This window comes from Rhagoletis pomonella, unplaced genomic scaffold (genome assembly GCF_013731165.1).
Source record: "Rhagoletis pomonella isolate Grant_MI unplaced genomic scaffold, Rhpom_1.0 Rhpom_scaffold_00001, whole genome shotgun sequence".
NCBI classification, from domain to species: Eukaryota; Metazoa; Arthropoda; class Insecta; order Diptera; family Tephritidae; genus Rhagoletis; species Rhagoletis pomonella.
Genome location: NW_023458555.1, coordinates 68,417,082 through 68,435,567, shown reverse-complemented (window position 1 = coordinate 68,435,567; position 18,486 = coordinate 68,417,082). Strand labels below are relative to the sequence as shown.

At 33.8% G+C, this 18,486-nt stretch overlaps 1 protein-coding gene across 14 annotated transcripts in view; it reads left to right on the top strand.

Moving 5' to 3' along the window:
- The window catches only part of LOC118747291 (homeobox protein prospero-like), a 619,759-nt gene that overhangs the window by 144,605 nt on the left and 456,668 nt on the right, over window positions 1-18,486 (top strand). The window lies entirely within an intron of this gene.

Genomic DNA, 18,486 nt, shown 5'->3' with positions numbered 1-18,486 from the left:
AGAAGACCCTATCGCGGCGTTTGTTTATGTTAGTTCGAATTTTTTTTTATCGACCTTCGAACTTTGCAGTCAAATGCTGATTTTCAGCATATTGTTTATATGGTTTTTTGGCTATAACTCGTCGACTAATTGATATTTTTTAATCTATTAAAGCCAAGTCATTGCTAGAGACCTGTGCAACAAACAAAATTTAAAAAAAAATTGATTTAAAAAATGTTTATAGTGCTTATGAAGCAAAATGTTGGAAATTTTTTTTTCATGCTTTTTGAACATATAGTTTCTTCAATAAATTTCATTTGAAAAGAAAACAATCGTAATACAAAACTTGCGTTTTCCAGGTTAATATTAATTTACTTCTCATTTATTATGTACCAATTTTTTCAGTGTTGGTTTTGAAGAAACATTGAAAAAAGAAATTATAAAAATATGGAAAAAAATATAATTTTGAAATGTTAGTTATGAAAAGTTTTAAGTAAAAAAATTAAATAAATTAAATTAATGATTTGGCCAGTTGCCGTTTAGCAGGCGGCTGTGGAGCAACATCACTGCTCTCTCTAATATCTTGGTCATCGTCATCATCATCAGAAAGGTCGATAATTTCGTCCAACAGATATTCATCTTTGTCTTCCCCTTCTTCCTCTTTTTCCTCGTCTTCAAAGGTGGTTTTATACCACCAACAAATTTCAGCGAGTATTGCATCTGGAGATTTCTTTCCTCTGTACCTGAAACGAAAATAGTTTTCAATCGTTAACATGTTTAAATTGTGCACTCTGACAAAGATATTAGAAAAATCTAGGAATTCAAAATATGCACACTCTATAGTTACCTTATTTCAATCTGTTGCAAACATGTTGGCAGTACCATGCGAATTACGAACCAATTGGTGCCGTTTCTAATTTTTATCGGAAATTTATCGAAACTAGCTCACAAATCAAAACTTGCATTTTTTCTGAGTACGATAAGTTAAGTTTATCAAAGTGTGTATCGCTAATTTAATACGGAAACTTATAAATTTTTAGGAATAACCTACATTTTGCATCAATTTGCAGCGAAGAAAAAAAAAACAAAACAGAGAACTGTCAAATCGATGTAATTCGCAAACATAATTGGGGGAGCGAACAAAGTAATTCAGGATGCCGTGAGAAAACGGTATTAACCCTTAATTAGGCGCATGGCGTCAAGGCCATTTCAAGTTGAAAAAAAATGTATTGGAGTGCTTGAAGCGCGCTCGCGCTCTTTCTAGCTTCATAACTCCCGGCGGGGTACGTAAATTAGTCACGGCCAGAACATCGGCTTGTACACATGTGTCGCTACTCTCCTATTTTTACCTTCCTTTTATTAGCTCGGGATGTAGCTATATAATATTGATGCGCCTAAAAGATGCAGCGTTTTCTATTCTCAAGTTACATACCTGATAACAGTACGAATGTCAATTATAATAGGGACGTCTTAGTTTTTTAAACAACAATAGGCATGTTTTATTCAACCATCACAAGTAAATAGCTAAATCTTGGTCAAATAAAACGAAATTAGCTTATTTCCTATGTTAGCCTAATTTTGACAGTTGTTTGACTGCAAATAGTGTCAAAGTAAGTTTTTGCCTCTTTCTGATTGGCTGAAGGAGAAAATTTCTGAGGCTGAATGGCAATGCCTCTTGTTCAATATACAAGCCAAGATAGCTTTTCATAAGCCAATATAATTATGTTGGGTAAGTCCTCCATACAAAATAAGCTAAATATTATTGTATCTAAGCTTGCAGTCAAAGTTATGCTTTTCTTTCTTAAAAATAACTAGAGTAAGGAGCTTTAATATTTATGGCAATACACATTTCGTTTTATTTATTTAGTCACGGCTAGAACATCGTCGCGTACACGCGTGTCGCCACTATCTTGAGTGCTAACCCCATGCGATCACCAACGTAAAATTTTTTGGCGGAGGTAAATTTTCTATTTTTGTTTTTAAGTTTGAAGTCGAAATTATGTTTTTGTTTATTTTTTTTTTAAGTTAGCGTTAACAGACTACTTCAATGTTTTGGATAATCCACACTTCGTTTTTTATATGTAAAACTCATTTTTCAACACTTTTATTGGGGTTACTCGGGACCCCATGCGACTAACTGTGTGATTTTCTTTGTGCGTCTAATTAAGGGTTAAAGCGTTGACGTTTTTATACCCGAGCGCACTTGTGCGCAAGGGTATATTAATTTTGTTCACATAACGGTTGTTTGTAACAGCCAAAACGAATCGAGATAGATATAGACAAATGTATACATAAATTATCAGGATGAAAAAGAAATCGATTAAGCCATGTCTGTCTGTCCGTCCGTCTGTCCGTCTGTCCGTCCGTCCGTGTACACGATAACTCGAGCAAAAATTGAGATATCTCAACGAAATTTGGTATGTAGGTTTCCCTTAATCCAAGGTAGGTTGGTATTGAAAATGGGCGAAATCGGACTGTAACCACGACCACTTCCCATATAACGGCAATTTCCAGAAATACGAAAACTGCGATATTTTAGTAACTACTGAAGATAATTCACTCAAAATTGATATTGACAATAATTACAAATAAGAATATTATAAATTTTTGCAAAATAAGCGTAGCCACGCCCACTTATGGTTACATGTGTATATCTTAGTAACCGCCGTACCAATTTCTTCCAAACTTAGCACTGTTGTTGGCCTTGGTACAGCATACAAAATCGCCGAAAATTTTTAAAACCGGACGATAACCACGCCCACATCCCATATAACGGTAATTTAGAGAAATACAAAATCATCGATAAATCAGTAAATATTGAAGCTAATTTATTCAAAATTTATGCTTGCAACAATTCTTTACCAAGAAATACGTTTATGGTAAAATTTTGGAAAATGGGCGTGGCACCGCCCAATTATGATCACATATATGTATATCGGTAACCGTTCTACCAATTTGTACCAAACTCGGTATGGTTATTGTGCTTGCCACAGATAAGCAAAGCGTTGAATATTATTGGAATCCGATTAAAACTGCGATATTTTAGTAACTACTGAAGATTATACACTCAAAATTGATATTTACAATAAATATCAGACGAAAAATAAGAATATTATAAATTTTTGGAAAATGGACGTAGCCACGCCCACTTATGGTTACATATCTTGGTAACCGCTGCACCAATTTCTTCCAAGCTTGGCACAGTTGTTGGTCTTCGCACAGCATACTAAATGGCCGAAAATTTAAAAAATCGGGCAATAACTACGCCCACATCCCATATAACGGTAATTTAGAGAAATACAAAATCTTCGATAAATCAGTAAATATTAAAGCTTATTTATTCAAAATTGATGCGTGCAACAATTCTTTACCAAGAAATACGTTTATGGTAAAATTTTGGAAGATGGGTGTGGCACCGCCCACTTATGATCACAAATATGTATATCGGTAACCGTTATACCAAACTCTGTATTTTTATTGTCCTTGCCACATAAAAGCAAAACGTTGAAAATTATTGAAATTGAACCAAAAATACCACGGCTTTTCATATAACGGTAAATTTCAGAAATGCTTGACACTGGAATACTTCGAAATTTAAGGACGCTAATTTACTCAAAATTGATACACCCCGGCTTACCATCTAGCGGTAGCTTTCGGAAAGGTGAAAAAACATATATTTAATACTTGCGCCGGGTATTTAATGTTCGGCTCCGCCCGAACTTAGACTTACTTACTTGTTTATTCTAGTTTTTCGATTTAATTAAATACATATCGTCGTTTAAAGTACAAAACCGCTTATCAAGATAATGCAAAACCGCGAATTTGAGGTTGCAGAAATTATTTTGTAAACAGTAAAAAGACTCATATTTCAAAATCGTTCTCTCTTTTATAAAGCAATCGCATTTCTGGCTCGTATATTTCAGGACGAATGGATAACGATTGAGCCAAGAGCTTGTGTGATCAAATCCAATTTTTGACAGCAAATGTCAGTTACGCGGTTTTGCAGAACGAAGATACGCGGTTTTGTACTTTAAACGACGAGGTCTAGATATGTATGTATGTACAAAATTTGTTAAATGAAAACGTAATTTAAAACCATGCATTTACATATGTAAATAGTTTTGTTTCTCAAGCGTGGTTTTAGTTATCGTCGCCTGGGTAAAAGATTGCCGTTAGCGCAATTTTGACAATTTTTAGTTTTAGATGCAGTTATATAATTTGAAATAAGGTCTTTCGATTGGTGTTCAGTTCAGTTTTTAGATATCTCCTTTAATTTTCCAGATATTGACTACAATTTTTTCGATAATTTAGTAAAAATTTAGTAAGTAATGCAGTCATATTAAACTAATCAACATCTTAAAAATGGCGTTCTCCATTTTTGGATATCTCCTTTAGTTTCCGAGATATTGAGTAAAAAGTGTCGTTAATTTAGTAAAAATTTGATCACATTTTGTCGTATTTCATACAAAGTGGCTGCCAAATTGTGGACAAATGACGCTTACGACAAAATTTTACTAAAGAAAATCCTTCATGAACTCTAAACTAATTTACATTAAACATTAAAAATTAAATAATTTAATAATTTTGTGAACTAGTAACATTTTCAGGAACTCTGGAGAAAATCTATCTCCGCGCTTTTTGGGAAATTGCATTCCAAACTTTAATCGCGATTTCCCACAACCTGCCGAAATCAACATACGACAATCTTTTACCCAGGCGACGTTATATTAAATTTGTCCTAGAATTGTAATCAAATCGTTAATTTGCACTACTGACACACATTTGAAAGATACAAAAAAATATTAGGGGGAATTTGTTCAGTCAAGATTATCTGCCTTCAAAAACTTCAAACCAGTGGAGTTCAACAACTTAAACTGTTTTATATTGTAATTTATGTTATTGTTAACACTTACAAATCAACTTTTATTAACCCATATGCATTGTGGGTTGCCTTTGGTTTTGTAATGTGTGGCCATATTTATTGTATTGAATTTATGTAATTTTGTTTGTATTTTTTATTGTTAAAAAAGTATAATAAACAGAAATTTGGCGTTTTTTTATGAAATGGCGATTTTTTGGGGGTAAATTGACGATTTGTCAGCGAAAGCTTTCGGCAACGATGGGTACTTGTACATCAATACCTATAGATACGGTGACCATCTGTCCTTTATTTTAAAGGACAGTCCTTTATTTTAACCCCCTGTCCTTTATAATTTTTGTCAAAATAAAGGACGCCATTTGTCCTTTATTTCTTAAACTGTCCAATAAACAACCGATACGAAAATCGATAAAGAAAATATCAATCATTATATCGATAAGTTCCGAAAATATCGATAGCAAAATCAGTATCAATATCGATAACCAAATCAATAAAAATATCGATAACAAAATCGGTAGCAAAAATTCCGACAACAAAATCGATAACAAAAGCGATAAAAATATCGATAATAAAATCGATAACAAAGTCTAAACAAAATCGATTACATAATCAATAAAAATATCGATAACAGAATCGATAACAAAACCGATAAAAGTATCGATAACAAAACCGATTAAAATATCGATAAAAAAATCTATAAAAATATTGATAAAAAAATCTATAAAAATATCGATAACAAAAGCGATAATATCGATAGCAAAATCGCTAACAAAATCAATAATAATACCGTTAAAAATATCAATGACAAAATCGATAACAAGGTCGATAACAAAATCGGTTACAAAATCGATAACAAAGTCAATAAAATACCGACAACAAAACCGATTAAAATATCGATAACATAATCGATTACAAAATCAACAAAAATATCGACAACAGAATCGATAATAAAACCGATAAGAATATCGATAAATAATCGATAATAAAATCGATGACAAAGTCGATAACAAAATCGATTACAAATTTGATAGAAAAATCAATAAACGTATCGATAACAAAATCGATAAAAAATATCGATCTTTATATCGATAAGTTCCGAAAATATCGATAGCAACAATATCGATAACAATTTCGCTAACAAAATCGATAAAAATATCGATCACAAAACCAACAAAATATCGATTATTATATCAATATGTCCCGAGAATTCCGAAAATGTCTAAAATCCCGAAATAGTTTCTAGATTGAGTCTCTGTGCCTCTATCTATATCCTTTTCTCTACAACTACCTTTATTTTAACCTTTCTCCATCTATACTTTTATCGGTATCCTCATCCTCATCTTTTTCTTTATATTTATCTTTGCTTTTTATTTTTATGTTTATCATATTCTTCATATACATATTTCCCTTCACCTTTGCCCTTATATACATAAGTAAAGTGTTTAAATTTACCAATAACCACGCCTACCTCCCATATAACAGTAATTTTCAGAAATACGAAATCTGCAATAATTTAGTAACTATTGAAGATTATTCACTCAAAATTGATATTTGCAATAATTTTTAGATGAAAAATAAGAATATTATACATTTTTGGAAAATGGGCATAGTCACGCCCACTTATGGATACATATGTATATCTCGGTAACTTGGCACAGTTGTTAGTCTTGCTACAGCATACCAAATGGCCGAAAATTTTTAAAATTGGACAATAACCACGCCTACCTCCCATATAACGGTAATTTGGAGAAATACGAAATCTTCGATAAATCAATAAATATTAAAGCTAATTTACTCAAAATTGATGCTTGCAACAATTCTTTGCCAAGAAATACGTTTATGATAAAATTTTGGGAAATGGGCGTGGCACCGCCCACTTATGATCACATATATGTATCTCGGTAACCGTTCTACTAATTTGTACCAAACTCGGTATGATTATTGTGCTTGCCAAATAAAAGCAAAATGTTGGAAATTATTGGAATCAGATTAAAATTACGACCATTTTTCATATAACGGCAAATTTCAGAAATGCTTGAAACTGCAATATTTCGAAATTTAAGGACGCTAATTTACTCAAAATTTATACACCCCAGCTTACCGTGTAGCGGTAGCTTTCGGAAAGGTGAAAATCATATACTTCGTACCTGCGCCGGGTATTTAATGTTCGGATCCGCCCGAACTTAGACTTTCTTACTTGTTGTTTTTATTTTTAACTTTGCCTTTATCCTTTTTTTTCAATGTACGTACCCACCTTTACTTTTATTCTTGGATTGGTCTTTTTGTAAGTGTTATTTCACTTCAAAAAGTTTTCGCGTATTATGCATACATGTGTTCATACATACATATTATGTATGTAAATATATATAATATGTATAGACATTCATACATAGATTACTTAAAAATGGAAACAGATCCACATGCGATTAGGTTATAAATATTGCGTCATCCGTTTATCAAAAGCCAAAATATGTACGCACACATACATACTTTTTGTCTCCCTCCCTCACTTCCAACGCATGCACGTGTTTGCAAAACGATGACAAAGTGATTTTTTATAGGAAATCATTTATGCCCATATATTTGAATCAAATAAACATACTTAGAAGATATCAACCGATACTTCCCATATACCAAACGAAAGAAAAACTCTTGAATTTTTGATTCAAAGAAAACAAAATCATTCGAGCAGTTTTCGAGCATTTTGGTAATAAAAAAAATTTGCAAATTTTTTCAACGATTTTTTGCCTTAAAATGCTCAATATTTGTTGAATTTATATAAAATCTGTACACAATAATATTTCTATTGCTCCAACGAATCTCTATCCCGAAAACGAAAGTTATGTCTGCAAATCATAAGCTGCTGGAGCACTTTAAAGGCTCAAAGTGGACCCCAAAATAAGCCAATGTTTACCGTTCTTTTTATGACAGAAACCGAATTGGTTACTTACTAAAGAGAATCAGTCGATAGGTTTGGAATTTTATCTTTGAAATCACTTCATTAGTTCTCGTGCAATAAGCGTTTTCGTGAAGCTCTAAAAATTACAACTACAACATTTCAGCATAGCCTCCATCGTGAAACAATTTCGGTTTTCGGTTATAGACCAAATTTAAAAACCGGTTTTTAGAAACATCCCTAATATGCGAAGGAAGTGGCTTGCGAAACGTAGAGAGGCGCCACAATGAAGGTGTTTCGTTTGTAAAGAAAAATTAGCTGTTCTTTATGGCCGCATACTTGGGGTTTACACTCGTCCATTTTGCGGAGACAATAGCAATACAATCATAGATACTTTTTTTACTAATATATGTATATATTCACACTTCTGTCATTGCCTTCGTCACTGTCTTTGATTCGTTGAAGACAGTTTATGGTTTGGACGCCTACTTTACTACTACGACTACTTTCCATCGTGAAACAATTTCGGTTTTCGGTTATTGACCAAATTTAAAAACCGGTTTTTAGAAACATCCCTAATATGCGAAGGAAGTGGCTTGCGAAACGTAGAGGGGCGGCACAATGAAGGTGTTTCGTTTGTAAAGAAAAATTAGCTGTTCTTTATGGCCGCGTACTTGGGGTTTACAATCGTCCATTTTGCGGAGACAATAGCAATACAATCATAGATACTTTTTTACTAATATATATATATATATATATTCACACTTCTGTCATTGTCTTCGTCACTGTCTTTGATTCGTTGAAGACAGTTTATGGTTTGGACGCCTACTTTACTCAAACAATTTGACAACTAATACATCTTTTCAATTGTCATGTCTTGTATAAACGCAAGGTTATACAACTGTCAGCATTGCCGGGTTTACTTGCATAACAAAATGGGAGCTGGCCAACGTTCGTTGGGGTTCCGTCGTCGCAAGTGTTACCGATATGATTCTCTGTGCAAACACACACAGTCTACTCAACTGTCAGTTTCATCCTTGTGCGGAACCTAAGCAAAGTACTCATTCTGACGGTTGCGTCAAACGGCAATCAAACCTAGGACCTCTTGAAATTACATATATACCAATTGAAAGTATTGAACCTATGTTATGTTTTGTACCGATTGAAAATTAGTAGTGTTACCTACCTGGTGATACCTACCAGCCTAATAGGTAGGCCAGGAAAAAAATAGACAACCCAACGTTATCACATTCTAAGGGCTTGATACTTTCGATTGGTATATACTTTGTTCAATAAACAAATGAGTACAAAATAAAAAAAATAAAAAAATAATTTTTGAATATTTAATTCAAAATATCCTGGCAAGGATTTTTTCAGCCAACTCACTCACAAAATATGTATTAGCAAGTTCAATTTCATAGAAAAAAGATTTCATCCATTAAACAGGTGGGTGAAATGCGTGCCTTTGTCGGATCTTAAACTATAACAGAATATACCTTAAAACGCCATGGACAATGGACAAAAATATCGGTTATTTATGACATATTTGAATAGCAATAATGAGGTATTTCCACTTTCAGTGTTTAATAGTGAAAGAATTGTTTACATTTCATTTTAAAATCATCTTTAATTTAGAAATTACTTTCAAACATTTTAATTGGAAGTCGATTTTCCCTTTGCGCCAGGAAGCAAATTTAATACTCCCTCTCTTTATGCTCTCAGTGGCTTCGCTTGAACGTGGTATTGAAATAACAAAATTGTATATTTTATTTAAACTGTGGAAAATACTTCATCCATATTTCCTCATGGCTTAAATTACTTTTCTCAACTGCGCAAAAACATTGAAAAGCTAAGAGTTTGCTAAAAAGACGTCTAAGACATCATGTCTTGTATGTAAAACTCTTTTATAATGTCAGCAAATTGAATAAAAAGATTCGTTAGTTGTAGGCAAAAGCCATTCACTTATTCAAATTTGTTGTTATTAAACTGAAAGTTATTTTCGAGGTAACTAACAACACTCGAAAACAAACACGTCAGCCCTCTTTTTAAATAAATTATACTCCATCGCATTATCGCAACTGGTACGTAACTTACTCGGCGATATGCCCATACAACGATTTCTCTTTTTGTTGAATTCATTTCTTGCGCTTATCAAACATTAGGTACGTTCGTTTAAAATCTCCACTAAAAAACATCCAACAGCAAAATTGCGGCGAAATGTCGTCTGTTCTCACATAAGGTAAAAATATCCAGAATAGTGCGCGAACAGAAAATTTGCAGAAACTTGCAAGTTAGGCGAACAGCTGATAAAATTTGTGTTTACATTCAAAAGTGTAAAATTTGAAACGTACGAAAACTCATCACAAAGTGTTATCCTCATACAGTTCATTGATTACACGAATAACTACTTAGTTCTTACAAGTTGAATTAGTCGAATTATATCATTTTTAATTTCCCAACCATCTAATTCAATTTTGTGACTTGCGTAAATTCCTACCAGCTGTTTTCCTGTTAGCAAATTGTTGTTGGCAAACATTTTTCCAGCAGAAACTTACAGCTTCCCCTCAAAATTAAATGTATCTTTGCTCTCTCAATATCCTCTACTTTGCAAGTTTTTTGCGTATGCGAAACAAAACGCTGATAGTTTTTGATAACTTTCAATAATTAACAGGTACGCGAATGCAATAGTTGCCTATTATCTGAAACATGTCAACTATAATTAAATTATTTTCTTCTTACCTTTCTAGAGTACCGTTTAACGAAGTTACAACGTTATGTAAAAACCTTATAAAAAGAGTTAAGTATTTTGTTTGTGTACATAATATTATTTTACACAAACAAAATATATGGGGAAAAATTACCGAACACCGAGTTACCGAGTACCAGGCTCGGTGGTAAGACCTCTATTTCAAATTTTTATGCTCAGAATTTTCTATACAAATCAGTAAAAGTTTTGAAAAAAATCAGGACATTTGCGTACTGACTGAAGGAATGAACAAAATCAGTACGAGAGTTGAAAAATCAGTACTCCCTGCAAAAATTGCGAATACTCATGCAAACATGTAAAGAGTACTCCCTAAGGGTCTAAGAATACTCCAAAATTAACAACAATTCATATAAAAAAATGTGCCCCAATTAACATTGCGGCTCTGCATTACATCAGAGGAGCACAAAACTACTCCAAGATATGAACAATGGCATTGTTAATATATTTTTTCGTTTGTACACGCTATGGTTCTTCACTTCCCAAATGCTTTTTCGCAATTAGTAAAAGCCAAAAACAAAAATAAAAATAAACAAGTAAGAAAGTCTAAGTTCGGGCGGATCCGAACATTAAATACCCGGCGCAGGTACGAAGTATATGATTTTCACCTTTCCGAAAGCTACCGCTACACGGTAAGCCGGGGTGTATAAATTTTGAGTAAATTAGTGTCCTTAAATTTCGAAATATTGAAGTTTCAAGCATTTCTGAAATTTGCCGTTATATGAAAAGTGGCCGTAATTTTAATCGGATTCCTATAATTTCCAAAATTATGTTTTTATTTGGCAAGCACAATAATCATACCGAGTTTGGTACAAATTAGTAGAACGGTTACCGAGATACATATATGTGATCATAAGTGGGCGGTGCCACGCCCATTTCCCAAAATTTTATCATAAACGTATTTCTTGGCAAAGAATTGTTGCAAGCATCAATTTTGAGTAAATTAGCTGTAATATTTATTGATTTATCGAAGATTTCGTATTTCTCCAAATTACCGTTATATGGGAGGTAGGCGTGGTTATTGTCCGATTTTAAAAATTTTCGGCCATTTGGTATGCTGTAGCAAGACTAACAACTGTGCCAAGTTACCGAGATATACACATGTATCCATAAGTGGGCGTGGCTACGCCCATCTTCCAAAAATTTATAATGTTCTTATTTTTCGTCTAAAAATTATTGCAAATATCAATTTTGTGTGACTAATCTTCAGTAGTTACTAAAATATCGCAGTTTTCATATTTCTGAAAATTACTGTTATATGATGGGAGGTAGGCGTGGTTATTGTCTGATTTTGCCCATTTTCAATACCAATCGTCCTACGCCCGAAAGAAGTGCACGTACCAAGTTTCGTTAAGATATCTCAATTTTTAGTCAAGTTATCGTGAGCACAGACGGACGGACGGACAGACAGTCACCGCTTAATCGATTTCTCTTTTCATTCTGATTATTTATGTATACATTTGTCTATATCTATCTCGATTCGTTTTGCCTGTTACAAACAACCGTTATGTGAACAAAGTTATAATACCCTTGTGCACAAGTGCGCTCGGGTATAAAAATTACATTTTGCCTCTGACGGCATTTGAACCCGAACCTGCCGGGAGCTAACAAACAACAGCAAGCATTTCTACACGTTTAGCTATAGGCAGACCTGCTAATATGCTTTCAAATGCTCAACTTCAATCTTCTTCTTCTTTTTTGGCATTTTAACCGCCTAAGCTATTTTGGCCGAGCTCAACAAAGAACGCCAGTCGTTTCTCTTCTGGGCCAAATGCAGCCAAGGCCTTCTCCACATGGTCGTTCCAACGCAGTGCCGGCCCTCCCTCTTCGTCTGCTACCACCAGCGGGTTCTGAGTTGAATACTTTCAGATGCCGGTTTAAAGCTCATACAGCAGGGTTTGGAAATATTCACTTACCTTCGTACGAGAACGCGAAGGTGAACGTATCAAATATTCTCTATTGATTCTCCTTCGTGAACGAGAAGCATAAAACCAGTCCAGATAGTTCTGCTGTTATTGTACGCGTATGTATTGGTGGACCTAACAGTTCCCGTAAATTTTTAAATATGCAACACCAGAATTTTTAAAAATCTTCATTGCTGAATCGCGGAAAAAAAGGTTTACAAAATGTTCGCCAACAAGCAGAATACGCCTTATAAAGAAAATTTTTAGCAAAAGTGGATTCTTGCGAGATATTGGATCCCGGTGTTGCCATGATTTTCCAAAATTCTCACAAATTGTACATTTTATGAATGAGTGCACCGGGTAAAAATAGCTCGGTTTCGCCCAAACTTAGACTTTTTACCTGATTTTGATTATGACGTTCTTCTAGAAAACGAGCAACGTGTACACACATATGCATCTAAATATAAAAACCTTAGACAGTTTGATTTAAGTAGCCACGCCTACGTTAAAACCTCTTGACACCTATCGGGATATCTTTACGAATAAAAAGCTAATTTTAAGAATCCTGTTTGTCGAATCGATATAAAATTTTCTTGTGTATAGAAACAGTTTGAAACTATTCAGGACATAACTAACCAGTCTTTACTTTATATTATTGTGGCGTAAAAGTATTTATTTCAACAGTATTATTGAGCTTTATAACTACCACTATTTGTTGCTAGGAAAAACGGAAAAACCAACAAAGTCTAATCGGTAAAATTTATAGCAGCTATTTCGAAAATACCCACATCCCCTCAGCCGACATATTTTTCTAGACTTCAGTATGGATTGGAGATGGGCATGGCACTAATTTTTCCGGCCCGGCTCTGGACGTGTGTAGAACCCACATTCGAAAACACGCACAAACACGTGCGTAGAAAAAAGCAGTGTAGCCCGGCACTACTCTACCCGATTAGGCACGGATTATCTGCAATTGCTCCAGAAACATTGGGGCATATTCATAGTCGACTCTAAAGTTTGTGTCGGCTCTTTGACATAAGTTTCAATGAAGGATCTGTCAAAAAAGCTGCAACTAACTTTAAAGTCGACTTTATTTCCATTATTAGCAGACCCGGCGAACTTCGTCCCGGCCAAAATATTTTTTTTTTATTGAAATATTCGTTTTGTGGTCGTCAAAAGGCATATCCTCTATTTACGTCTTAAATAACCTAAAGAAAGCGTTATCTCCGGGAAGAAGTTGTTGTGGCAACAATGATCCGGTTCGATGGGGGATCGTCCTTGAATCTGTATAGTGTATTCGGCGGCGATTTCTAAAATGGGGTAGTAGCATTGGTCCACAGAAATCCAATATCCTTAGACCTATTTCATAGGATTGTCTTTATTCTGTTTAGGGTAAATTTCTCATGTAACATTTGACTTTAAAGCTCATTTTATATTTAAGGTTTACACCAAAATTTATGGTTGTGTCTTAAGTAAATCATTTTATTATCGGGTTTGAATTGATTTAAAATCAAGAAACATACATACGTCTAAAACCGATAATAGAAATGCTTTACTTTAGACATAGTTATATATTTTAAAGCTACCTTTAAATATAAAGTGAGCTTTAAATTAAAGGTTACTTGAGTACGCGGCTCTTAGTCTCCAAGGGCAGCAATGGTTCTGGCTGTTGATTTAACGGTGGTTATTTGACTTTGATCCCTGGTATCTCCGAATGACTTCACTCGACGATTTTTAGCAATAACTCGACTCCGGCGCCATATTGCGTATATTTTTTTGCATTAGTATTGCCCCTATAGTTACCAATATATATCTCGAATATGCGCCAAATCGGATCATAAATACGATTTTTAGTAATAACACGACTCCAGCGCAGCCTGGCGTTTTAAGTTATGAACCTAAAGTATACAGGCAGCAACTGAAACACATAAATAAAGTTCATTAAAATCGTTTCGGTCGTTTAGGAGCAGTTCAGTCACAAACAGACGTACCGATGAATTATATACAAATGTATGCATCTACAGATAGGTAAAAGTTTCAGTATATTTGCCCCCTTTTCCATTGCCCCAACTTTTCTCCATGAGTATGGGGTTGATTTCAAATATCTCCATACCGACTTCCAGAACTCTACCACAAATACTTCCAGAGATATGCTGAATTCAAAATTCGATTTGTATGGAAGATGCCACGCTTCTCGGGAAGTCTGCAGTGGGTGTCCAAAAAAAAAATAAATAAAAATCGGTACAGCGTTCGCAAGTTCACCTCTTATGAAAAGAAGGGACTTCTCTTTATATATTTAGTATAGATAATAAGTTTAGATAAATGGCCAATACCCGCATACTTTGCGGCGCCGTAAAACAGCTTTCGAACTGTAAAAAAATCATTCAATTCTGTTCTATGTATATCTATAATACGTGTAAAGAATTTCGAGCAAATCGGACCATAAATAATATTTTTTCGAATAGATCATTCCCTGGTACACCTATCAGAAAAAATATCTTATACGCTAACTCAAGCAATAACTTATCTACGTGTCAAATTTCAAGTAAATCGGACCATAAATAAGATTTTTTCGAATAGATCGGTCCCTGGTCCACTTACCAGAAAAAAAAGATCCTGTATGCTAATCTTGGCAAAAAGACACCTACGTACCAAATTTTAAGCAAATCTGACTATAAATAAGGTTTTTTTGAATAGATCGGTCCCTTCCGTAAAGGGCCGTTGCCATGCTGGTTGCTTAAAGCCATTTACATACAAAATTTCATGAAAATCGGACCAGCCGTTCGCGAGATCACCTCTTACAAAAAAAGGGATTCTCTTTAAATAACACTATGCGACAGTCAAAATCGGGATGTTATGAAACCAACGGGAAATGTTATATCGGTCAAAAACAAGTTATACGTGTCCCGGCGTTTCGCTGGGTCACGTCTAGGAATCGAGATATATATATAACTATCATATAGGGGAAATTGTCACTTTTGGTGTTCTTTTTTTGACATAACTCGAGAACCACTAGTCCGATTTTGCTCAAACAAATTAAAAAAAATTAAAAATTACAATTCCTTTAATCCGTTCATATAACGTTTTTCTATATAATCAACAGTTTTGTCGGTAAAAATAAATGTATGAAGAAAAAAAATATTTTTTGCCTAAAATATTAAAATTTTTTAAAACTGTTGATTATATAGAAAAACGTTATATAAACAGATTAAATGAATTGTAATTTTTAATTTTTTTAAATTTGTTTGAGCAAAATCGGACTAGTGGTTCTCGAGTTATGTCAAAAAAAGACTACCAAAGGTGACAATTTCCCCTATATGATAGTTATGTATATATCTCGATTCCTAGACGTGGCCCAGCGAAATGCCGGGACACGTATAACTTCTTTTTTACCGATATAACCTTCCCCGGTAGTTTGAACCCTTCCCGATCACTGACCCCTACCATTTGTCTCACAGTGTAATTAGTATAGATGAATATACCCCTTACTTACACCAGCAAAATTGCATTATGAGGTTTTTGTATAGAGAATAAGAGGCACATGCATACTTGTATGTGCTTTAATAGAAAAAGCAACAAAGTCTATAACATTTTCAATGTGATAGTATGCGTTAAAAAACATAGTTCATACGGATTTCAGATGAAGATTTTATTGAACGGCAAGATTTAAAATCAATTGCAAGACATATTTTAATAAATAGGTTATTATTTTAAAACTGAAGTTTACATTCGGATATGACTACAGCGATATGACCAGCGAATTAAGTTGGGAATGAAACTCAATGCAAGATTTATGAAACACTTAATGCTTTCCGTCCTAGCTAATTTTTCTAACATCCTTTTGAGTTTTCTGTTAATCAGAAAGTTTTAGTCCTTTCCTCAATGAGGCACTCAAGTGTACGATGTTGCCATGTTTACATATGTAGACACATACAAACCCAGTAGCGAAATTCAATAGCTCCAAAACAGGGACTGTAAATAGCAGTTATTTTTTTCCAACAGTTAAACTTGGCCAGATATTTTTTAAGTTCGAAATAAAAGTCTTTCCGTATAGTAAACAAACCGCTTATCCAAATTAAACAAATTCGGTAACAACTAAAAGACGATTTAAATAGCTTTTAAACAGAAATAACGATCGAAGGCTACCACTTCTATTTATATTTTTATTTTTTTATAATTTAATAAAAAACAAATGCATATACCTGAGCCAAGGTTTGTTCTATGGTAATTAAAAAACATTTTTTATTTATATATTTTTTTAATAGCTGGCTTTCTGCTGGCTTTCCTCGTTTAAATATTTCAGTTTTCAAACTATTTAGTCTTTCAGTAGATACCAAACTTGTTTAATTTGGATCAGCGGTTTGTTTATTATTAGGAAAGGACTTTTATTTTCGACTTAAAAATATCTGGCAAAGTTTAGCTGTTGAAATAAAGTAAATGTTATTGACGGTCCCTGCTCCAAAATATAGCAACTGTAGTAAATGTAATGACTGGTTCGCCATAGTTCACTTTTCAACGCGCCTTGCATTACTTTTTCGACAGTCGCGAACCATTAGGCACCTCAATAGGCAACATAGTAGAATGGTGTCGCGCCATCCCGTTTGTAGGTATTTATTTTAAATAACAAAACTTATTTTATTTTCTGTTGTACACAATTTGAGAAAAGTTTGAATAATAAAATTTTCTATTTGATTGACGAACCACAAAAATCACATAAATCTAAAATTTCCAAAATTACAAAGTTGAAATGAACACAGTACAATAAAAGGTAATAACACAAATACAGACCCTACAATACTCCCCCTTCTAGAGAATTAATGTTATATAAATTAAAAGTAACTCGTTTCTTATTTGATGTTGTGTTATTCATTGTATTAGTGTTTGTTTCTGGTATTAGTTCTGTTTCAATGATTGCTGGTTTTAGTCTGTCTATCGGAATTGTTTTAACCTCATTATCTACTTCAAGTTTGAAATATTTTTTGTTTTTTCCAACAACCTTATAAGGTCCTTCGTATGGTTGTTGCAATGATCTTTTATTAATAACACGCATAAAAACAAATTTACAAGTCTCCAAATCCTTTGGTATATATACACCAGTATCAGAATTTTGATTATGCCTTAAATTTGATTTAACATTTTTAAAATGTTCCCGTAAATTACCTAAAACTTCAATTGGGGAAAATTTTTCTTCAGATGGAACAACAAGTTCACCGGGTAGGCGTAAATTTTGCCCAAAAACCATCTCAGATGATGTGGCTGAAATACTTTCTTTATACATCGATCGTAAACCAAGAAGTATTATCGGCAGCTCATCATACCAATTGTTGATTCCATTTCTAGCCATTATCGTAGCTTTTAACTGCCTGTGAAACCGTTCTACCATACCATTCCCTTGAGGATGATATGCAGAAGTTGTAACGTGATGACTACCAAGCAATTTTGTTAGTTCCGAAAACAATTTTGACATAAACTGAGTACCCTGATCTGTAGTGATTTTTAACGGTACCCCAAAACGTGAAACATATTCTCTAAAAAATTTATTTGCAACCACTGCCGCTGAAATGTCCTTTAATGCATATGCCTCGGGCCAACGCGTGAACCTGTCAACTATTGTAAAAATGTAACGATGTCCTTTCGATACAGGAAGAGGTCCAACAATATCTAAATGAATATGATCAAATCTACTTTTGGGAATCGGGATTTTACTTACTGGAGATTTAGTGTGACGATTAACCTTCGATTTTTGACAATTTATACATTCTTTTGACCAAATATTAATTTCTTTGTGCATTTTTGGCCAATAGTACTTTTTAATAATTAGACGACGTGTAGCTTTTGTACCAGGATGTGTAATGCCATGTAGCATATTAAACACTGTCATGCGTAAACAATTTGGAACAAATGGCCTAGGATTCTCACCTGTCATTTCACACCAAATATTAAAATTTAAAAGTGGAATTTGAATTAATTTAAGGTTATGTGATGTGTCTCCAGATTTTAATGTGTTTAGTTCCTCGTCCTGTTCTTGTTCATTTTGTAAAACTTTGAAATTCAGTTCTGTACC